Below are 9290 nucleotides of genomic sequence, written 5' to 3'. Positions count from 1 at the left end.
CCAATACAGAGCCTAAAGCAGTGTGGGGGAGAAGGACAGAGGAACCTTGTTTAGAAAGCTGTCCTTAGGGTAAGAAAAGACACAAGTGGGTGTAACCATCTGGAAGGAACAGGAGGTAAAGGATGAAAGAAGTGGTAGGAAGAACATGTTTTCCTATGGGGCTCTCATAGATGCAACTGAACCCACAGAGCATCTAACGAGCCAGGCTCCCTTTTAATTAAACAGCAGTCAGCCACACTGAGACCAGATGGTCACGTGGGCTTTGCATGCCACAATGTGTGTGAGTGGCGTTCTTTTGCTCCCTCCTCAAGATGCACACACCAGGATGGATGTCTCACCAGTCCCACCCAGATGTGGCCTGTGGAAGAAGCTGCCAGCACTTTCATATTGCCTGCCAAGAGCTCACTAAGTTCAGGTGCTGCAGCACCAAGCTCACAGATGCCGTAACCAGTGGTGACGTATCTGGGCAGCTTCAGGTGGGGCGTGCTTCAAAATATTGGTTTTGGGAATCTTTTTTGTACTAAAGTATAATTTCATTTAGCAAACACAGAAACGTTGCAAAGGGAGCTGACTGCCTGACTTTGTGCTTTTCCTGAGACTAAGCAATATGTGGACACAGTCAGTCATGCATACATAAAGAGAAGCATAAGCTCTGTCCTTAATGGGAATATTTAGCTTTTGAGATCTAAAAAACGCCCAAAGTCTTTCAACTAGAACCCACACTAAATTTCTGATGAAAGAATGTTGGTACTTTCAAAATCAATGAAGATTTTGTCTTGTTTTGTTTGCTTTTCATAAAGTGCCAGTAGATGCAAAGTACACCAGCATGAGTAAGGCTTGCTAGCTGGTGATATTACTAATACGGACAGAAGCACACCACTTCACCAGAGAGAAGAATTAAGAAACATGTTTAATCAAATACAGCGCAATGGCAAGTTTCACTGCCTCTTTCTGGCACATAACTTTGACTTGAATATCCAGTTCAGAACTGAATCTCAATTTAGGGATTCAGTGGAGATGTTTTCCCTTCAGATTTCTCCCTCTGCTGGAAAACAATGAGGCCACGGTCTGAATTCTCTTGCAAGCAGACAAAGGCAGCAGGGAGATACTCCCATGGGACAGGTTGGTTCCCCTGGAGGTAACTACCTGGAAATGACCATTGGCATGTAATGACAGACTGGAAGGAGTTTGTTCAAATATAATTTGAATCACCTGCTTGACAGTGATAACGAGGTACAGGAAGGGCAAGTAATGTGGCCATAGAAAGTCTGCTGCAGAGCCAAGAATAGATGGGAGCTATCTCAGCTCATGTTTGTCCTCAACCACAAAACCACTCTTCCTAAAAGCTCTTCCCATTGCACTGACTGAGCAGAGCTGCTTCTGCTCTCTGGTGGCCAGGGCCCTGCTGCTCTCCTCACCCTGACACTGAGCAGCCCAAGCCCTTTGGGTCTGCCACAGCCTCCCCTCGCTCCCAGAGGGCCACAGCCCTGCCGACCCACCAGCTGCGAGCCCATGCAGCTGCTGCCTGTCGTCCTTCTCCAACGAGGAGGGGAATTCCCTCCCTGTCTGACATCTCGCGCCTCTCAGCAATGCCAGAATGAAATCCACCTCCTCGTAAAACTCCTTCAGCGCTCGTGCAGCTCGGTGCCCTTGTGCACTCCAGCACCCATGGTGGACTGGAAGCAGAGGCCGGTGAGACTCTTCTATGTCTCCCCAGTGTGGACTCTGCATCTTATTTTGGCTGTGTTGGAACAGGACAGATATCTTCATCCAGTGGTCCCTGCAGCACTAGGGGAAAGAGCTGTATGCAAACCCCAGGCACCATGTTCACCTTGGGATGATGCTGAAGCACAGGCCACCAGCCAGCACAGAGCACGTAAACATTTGCATGTTGCATTCAGGGCTTTCAAGAATGCCAGTTTGGCTTCCAAAAACTCTGCAGAGAGGGTGGTCTGAGGCTTTCCAAAACCAATGGAAGGACTCCCACTGACAGGAGGTAACTTTTGCTAAAGGAGCTAAATATGCCTGCTTGCGGACATGCACAAATGGGTGTGCCAAAGACTGCCCAAGCCCTCGCCCCAAGAAGTCGGGCTGCTCCCCAGCTCAGGCTGCAAAAGGTGCCAAACCACAGAATTCTGATCTATTCCTTCACCCAAAGTGAACAACAGCAGACACTGTCAGCCTTTCCCACGAGGTTTAAGTGAACGGGCAGATGCTGCCAGGTATTTAAAGCACAGACTGAAAATCATTAACTCTGTTTGCAAGAAAGCTTCTTCATTTGGGTTTCTTCCCTCCTTCTCCCTACCCCCTGCACCTTGTAAGTCACCAGCGCTGTGAGAGCTGGAGGCTGCACCATCCCCAGGCCTCACTAACACTCAGCACTGAGCACTTCAGCTTTTTGTGTCCCCAAGGTATTTGCACTTGAGAGCTTCTCCTTGCTGCTGAATTTCTTATTTCCCCATGGAGTCTGGCTTGCTATAAACAATGCCTGCATGTTGTTGCTATGTAGGTCCAGCTGGAATCTGCCTACAGTGCAAAAGAAAATAATATATATATATATAAATTCAGAAAGCCACCCACTGACAGGCAATTTGCATTTTTATCTGGAAGATATTTTTTTACAAGATTCTTCTAATGAAAGTTCAGTTCCTGAGTTTCTATGGAAACTCATCTGCTTGGTGTGCATGCATAATTTCATAAAGTCAGACCTCAGGAAGATGAGCAATTAGTACAAATACAAGCAGGAAAGTGATTAAGGGTTTCATCCATCCCCAGATTCTTGGAGAGGGAGGGTGGGGCTGGGTTCTGTTGTCTTGCTTCAGTCTGTATTTGTGATTTTGCCAAACGAATGCAGAAACCAGCGTTCAAAGTGGCCCGGCTCCTCTGCCACCTCCTGGCTATCACCGGCACTTCTGGTTTTGCCCAGTTATTTTCCTCCCTAAGCTGGCGAGCAGCTCTAAGCATGGTCTTCTCCATCAGAGCTGGCAGCACTGTGTCAGGCCCTCAGGGGCAATGAGGATCTGCTTCTTTTTAAATTCAAGCATAGCGTAAGTACCAAAAAAAGCCCAACCAACTAAAAATAAATTAAAAAAACAAACAAAACAACCGGCCCAAAAGGGTGTGTGGCAATTACTTTGCTTTTGAGCTCCTGTAGGCAGCACGTTGGCAGGGCTCACACCAGTCCTCTGCTAACCACACACAGGCATTTCATGTGCTAGGTGCATTAATGTCGCTGTACAGAGCCTGAATGCTAATTCACTCGAGGAGGCCCGAGGGCAACATGTGCAGATTAAATTAATTTATTTTCTTCTTTAGGTCTGAAGACACACTTCAAATCTTGTAAACAAGAGGCAGAGTAGTGAAGGCTGTGCTTTCAAGTCAGACTAAAAGCTGGCGCTGAAAGAACTGGAGAAAATTCATCTGTAGTGAACGGCGATGGCAAATAAAACTGGTATGGTCTGAAGGCAGAGTGAGGACAGCAAATCTAGTCAGCAGATTTAGGGTGCCTTACACTGGTAGCTGGATGCCTACATTAATTCTTTGAATTTCATGTTTCTATTAATAAAGAAAGTGAGCAAAACTCCCACGTGAAGTCCTAATGCATTAGGTCTTGCAGTTCTAGACCTGTGCCTTTATTTTCTTAAAGAGTTTTTAAGAAGCCTCCTTACAAGCCGTTAGCTTGTAAAATTCCCACAAAATAGTTCAGAAAAGACATTGTGGAAGACCACAAAACAAGCGTCACGCACAAGGAGGAGTTTATTTTTAGCAACGAAAGTCAAAACTTCCTTTGCAAATGTTTAGCTCAAACACCTGATGAGCAGCAGGGAGTTCTCTCATGTCTTGGCAGCATTTATCCTTCCACTAAGGTGGCACAGATTTATTTGTTCTTTCCTTTGTGGCTTGCACTGGAAAAAGACGTCCAGAAAAGCGTATTTTTTTCATTCCAAGAAGGCTGCTCTTTGCTTTGCTGGCACAGTTATCTCTTTTCTGGACCATCTGCATAGGAGGACTACACTGTCCTTTACATACCAGTTTTAATAATTACTTTCAATGCAATTTCTCTCTTCTTCATGAGAATCAGACTCCAAAGTTAGATCATCTCTGCTGCTTTCCTCAACTGAGCAGACATTCTGGTCCATTATTGTCTAAATATGCTAAGAAGCTACCAGAGTAAATCAGATTTTGCAGACTTTGCTGCTGGGTACTGCACTAGTTAATGGATTTCACGGTACATGGGGTATTCTTCCTACAGATTGTCTACTACAGTCTGTAATATGGACGTGTCAGTAGTGGTTACTATGAGGGCAATTAGCAGCTGGCAAGGCCAGGGCATGCTGGAGAAAAGGGCTCACTCCAAAGTGTGCTTACTCAGGAGATGCCTACAAAGAGCCCTTCAAGATGCATTTGGCACTGGGTGATAACAGCCTCACGTAAAGGAAAAACGTGCACTGCTACAGGGCTATAGACACTTCTGTAATTATTTAGCAATCGGAGTAAGTTGAAAGCAAAACATCTTGCATAAACCATGAAATATCAGACAATCCTTTCAGAAAATGACAGAGATTAACTCTGAAAACCTTGGGTCTCCCACAACACAAGCAGACATGCAGCCAGCTGATTTCTCCTCATTCTTTCCCCCTGCATTCACAATCTTTGCATTTCTGAGGAGCCAGCATTTTTTTTCTCAGCTGTGAGCAGCAGAGTGAGTTTCTGTTACGCTGTCACTTAGTTGCACAGGGGCTGGCAGCGTGCAGGGAAGCTACCATCCATTTTGCTGATTCAGTGCAGGCCGTGGTGAATCTGAGCTGTAAATCTAAGCTTTATCCTCTGAAAACACACTGTAGGAACACATGGAGCTGTGAAAGCAATCAGGGTCGCTCACCAAATGCACTGAATTACCAAATACATCTTAATTTGCTGTGTGACAAAGGGTGACCAGAATCAAATCCTGAGGAAGAAGCTCTTCTTCCAGTGCCTATGACGTCTCTTTTGTTGAGTGCAGCCTTTTCTGCTCTGCCTTTCCCTCTCTCTGACTCCCTCACTGATGCCACTGCGTCCCCTGTCAGTCAGTGATGCTGAAGTTCTTTGTTGTTGTCACACAGAGGAGGGGACGGAGGCAGGCTGGGTCATGGCAAAACATGGCACATGGAATGGAAAAATGAAGAAACACTGGGGGAGGAGGGCTGGTCAGTGCTGGGAAAAGCAGATACCAGAGTTTACATCATGCACTCATGCAGAGTCATGCGCTCATGCCCTGTCTGTGGGTTCAACTCAGGAGATCTGACCTGGAGATTTCAGGTCTGGAGCCTGAGGAACCAAGGGCAGCCAGGCAGCTGCTTGCTGCCCAAACCTCCTTTCATCCCTGTTGTGTGATGTGGAGGAGGGTGAAGAGATGATCCTGGAGAAGAGATGAGGCTGCAAGAGGCATCAGGAGGGACAGCCCAGGCCAAGTGAAGGCAGATATGTCTCAAGCCCATCAGATGGGCCTAACCAACCATATAGAGGTAGCACTGATACTGGCAGGGCAACATCACCAGGGAGACAAAAAGGACTGAAAGTCAGAGATCTGACAGAGAGATGACAATGTGAAGAGAGGAACATGCCCTTCCTTGGCTTTCCCATGTTGTTTTTCAAGGCACTGCATGACTGTGAGGACACAGCCGTGCACAGGGCCCCTCAGCAAGGCCACGGCAAGCCCCCAACCCATGCAGGAGGGAAGCACAGTGCCACACTACATACTGCCTGTTACCCAGGCTGGCCGCCTCTATTTAGGTTCATCAAATGTTAGCAGGGATGTTTGTACTGTGTTTGAAGCTTAGATGTGATAAAACATTTATTGACATAAAAAGCAAACCCTAAGGCAGCATTTCAAACCAGGAGGCTCTGATCTCTTCACAGGGAGGCTCATATAAACCTAGGGAGCATGAAGACAGTAATGTTTTTCTGCCTTGTTGGACTGTCATCACTTAAGCATCATTCAAAGAATTGTTTGCTGCATGTGAATATTCTCTAGATAGTTCTTCCTTTGGAGAAACCTACACAGAGATGAAGCAGCTGCCATGAAATCTAGCAGGAAGTCCTGACCACATGCTTGAGACTAACAGAGTGCAGATTTGTTTCACACGCTCTTTTCCTACAGAAGGCAAGACTTCACCAAGCCCTGATCATAGCAGTTGTCATAGTAATGCTGCAGTAGAGCACACAGTAGCGTCAGCTAGGACTCAAGGACTCCACCTCACAGTGCTGTCTGCAAGAATATGAACTAGAAGAAGGTCCAAACCTAATAACTGACAGCAATTTATAACAAATAATTCATAATTCAAGGTCCCAACTTTGTTCCTCAGTGTACAATGATACCCCACTTCCTTGGCAGAAAGCCCTGCAGAAGTCAGTAAGTCTCAGCCTATGTACATCCAAGTATTTCAAAATGTGCTCCACCTCTCTCAGTCAGCCTCAGCAAAGAAAGAAAAAGCACAAGATATGTCTGCAGGAGGCTGACAGAAGGTAACTTGATGGCTACAGCACCTGACAAGAAAGCAGTTGCTCTAGACTGCTTCTAGCTCATTGCTACTAATGCATTTCAAGCTGAGTAATTTGACAATACACAGAAACACTTCTGAGAATGGAGACAAGCTTCTAATTTTGAGAGGCAGAAGTCCCAAGCTTTAATGTTCTCAGACTGAGGAGGGGTCAGAAGTTGCCTCTCCTGTGAACCAGGCATGCAGTAACTTCTAGCAAAGATTTTGAAGAAATTAGGGCAACAACCGAGCACACCTTCCCCCTGAGGGGAGTGATCCTGTACCTCTATTTGACAGCAAGCAGGTGCCTGTGTTCTGTTCCCATGCCTGTTATGCTTGCCTCTCTGGACAGAGCAAATCTTGCCTGAGCACAAGTCATGGACACGCCCTATGCAGCAGCTTCCATTCTGCTGTTGGTCCTTGCAAAGCTCAGTCCCTCAGAAGAATTTGCCTGAACTAACTGTCAGAGCAAGCACTGAGCTTCGCATGTCTCCAGGGAAGGGTACAGTGAGACCTCGGCTGATCCAAGCCCACAGCTGGGCAGGAGTGTGCTGCTCTGTGTCAGCACCCAATGCCTCTAGCCGCCCCAGTGCCTCCCACCCATCCAGCAGCACGTCCACCTGCCATTGGAACCCAAAGTGTCTCAAAAATGGTGACCTTCCAAAGAGATTTTTCTGTATTACAGTGAGCTGTGTTGTCTGTTACATGCTCAAAAGAGAACTGAGTGAAGAAACTCAGTGAGAAGATAAATTATCAAAGCCTTTTGCTAAGTGTTACATGTAACATTAATTTAAGTTCCAGTGACACTTGTTTGGCAAGAAAGAACTTCTGCTTCCTTCTTGACTGTGGTCAGCTCAGTGTAGGGGGACAGTCTGCTGAAAACCTGGGATTCTTGCTAGCTCCTGTCCCACTTTGTGAGCTGTGCCTTATCTGCCAGCAGGAAATACATTCTGTGACTGTACTACATGCTATTTTATATACTGGAGTACTACAGTCTATCACTCTCTTCTGTCTTTGGTGTGATAACAGGCAGCTAAATAGCACGGAAGTTAAACTAATTATAACTGGTTTCCTGGTTTGTGAAAAACAGTGTTTGAAGGTTGAAGCATAATTCCACCCCTTCTTCCTCCTGATAGTTCCCCAAGCACCTTCCAAACTATAATTTTTGAGTTCATCTGTAGACAAGCAACTTGACTCCTACAATTTCTAGGCTTTAACTTGATCTCACAGCAAAGGACAGTGTAAGGACAATACTGATCAGAAGAGCAACATGGTCCCTAGATGGCTGTGGATGGAAAACCACAGCTAGCCGTAAATGTCTGTGCTCACTGCAGAAGAGCTAGACTAGACAGCCTTTAAGTATCTCTTCTGACTCAGTTCTATGATTCTATGGCAGTGAAAGCTAGTCATCTTCTGGAAGGTCAGGATGGAGCTCTGAAGAAAGGCATCCACCGCATAATAGAGAGTGATGAGGCCAAGGACAACATCTTGAGGTCTGGATGCAAGACTTGTTCTCCAGAGGTGAATGAACCACTCAAGCGATTTCAGAAACATTCAGGGTCTTCTGTAAAATGCTGCACACATTTTAGAGACAGGATCAGTAAAAAACTGTTGAGACCTGTCTTTCAGAAATTCATTGTGGTTTCCACAGATGTTACACAAACTCACCTTGAATAATGCAGTAATGAGCACCTTAGGGACATGGAGAATAGTTTACCCCAACAAAGGAACACAAGTGACTGCCACAGATAAACAGGAGCTACAGATTCCCTGGAACCAGACTAATTCACCTCTGGGAAGCAGAACATCAGCTCTCCCGCTAATGGACCTTTGCTGACATCTCTGTGCTCGCAGAGTAGATCACTTTTGCTCCTTCCAGCAAGCTGATGAGGGGAATGCGCAGTTCCCCCAGGAGAGGAAACAGCTACTCAGTGTGTCTAAGTGATGGCTTGGGCTTCAGAGAACCACTTATCACTTCGTTTGTGATGGCTGCAGTATCTCCTCAGGATGGAGGAAGCCTGGCAACTGTGGAGAAAGAGAGCAGGCAACAGGCGTGCAAAGCAGCTCTGCTAAGTGGTGCTGGGGGCCAGGATCCTGCTGCACAGACAGGGATTTGCTCCAGTGGCTCAGCTGCTGAAGCTGCCATTAAACCAGTGGATTTGCAGGGAGGAGGAAGCTTTCTTCAGCAGCAAACAGAAACAAGGAGAACAAAGTGTTCACAATTCCTTGGACAGTGAGTGAGCTGACACACACACTTATTAATATGAGTGTCCAAAATGCTCCCTTATGCTGTGGGAGCCACCCTGGCCAGACACAAAGGCAAGTTCTCTCCCTCAAGCTCAGCTGCTTCAACAGAAAAGAAAACTGAGTTAAGACACTGCTCTAAGGATTGCTTTTCCCCGAGGAGAGTGCAGAGCAGTTATTTTGGGATATCTGGAGAACAGGAACATTCCTGGGATTCTGCAATAAGCCTCAGAGTTGGGAAAACAGAATCTGCTAATCAGCCATGGTTTGGAAGGATGCTACTGACCATCTCTGAGGCCAAATATTATAGCTTTACCCCAGCAATGCTTGGTGGAGATACAAAAGGTGTCAGGCAGGCATTGCATGCACTGGGAGAGCTCCTCTCAGGCCAGACAAGAAGAAGCTGTGACAACAGCTCCTCTCGCTCTCCTCCCTAGCCCAGCATCCCACCTCCCTGTGACCTGCACAGCACCACTGCTGTAGGACAGGCAGGAGGCAGCTGTCCTGAGAACACTCAGCATGCCTGGG

General features: G+C 46.6%; 1 protein-coding gene across 15 annotated transcripts in view; it reads right to left on the bottom strand.

Annotated features, from left to right (window-relative positions):
* TTC7A (tetratricopeptide repeat domain 7A) overlaps positions 1-9290 on the bottom strand; it is a 229389-nt gene that overhangs the window by 4214 nt on the left and 215885 nt on the right. The window lies entirely within an intron of this gene.

Source organism: Coturnix japonica, chromosome 3, assembly GCF_001577835.2.
Source record: "Coturnix japonica isolate 7356 chromosome 3, Coturnix japonica 2.1, whole genome shotgun sequence".
NCBI classification, from domain to species: Eukaryota; Metazoa; Chordata; class Aves; order Galliformes; family Phasianidae; genus Coturnix; species Coturnix japonica.
This window is presented reverse-complemented; position numbering and strand designations above follow the sequence as displayed.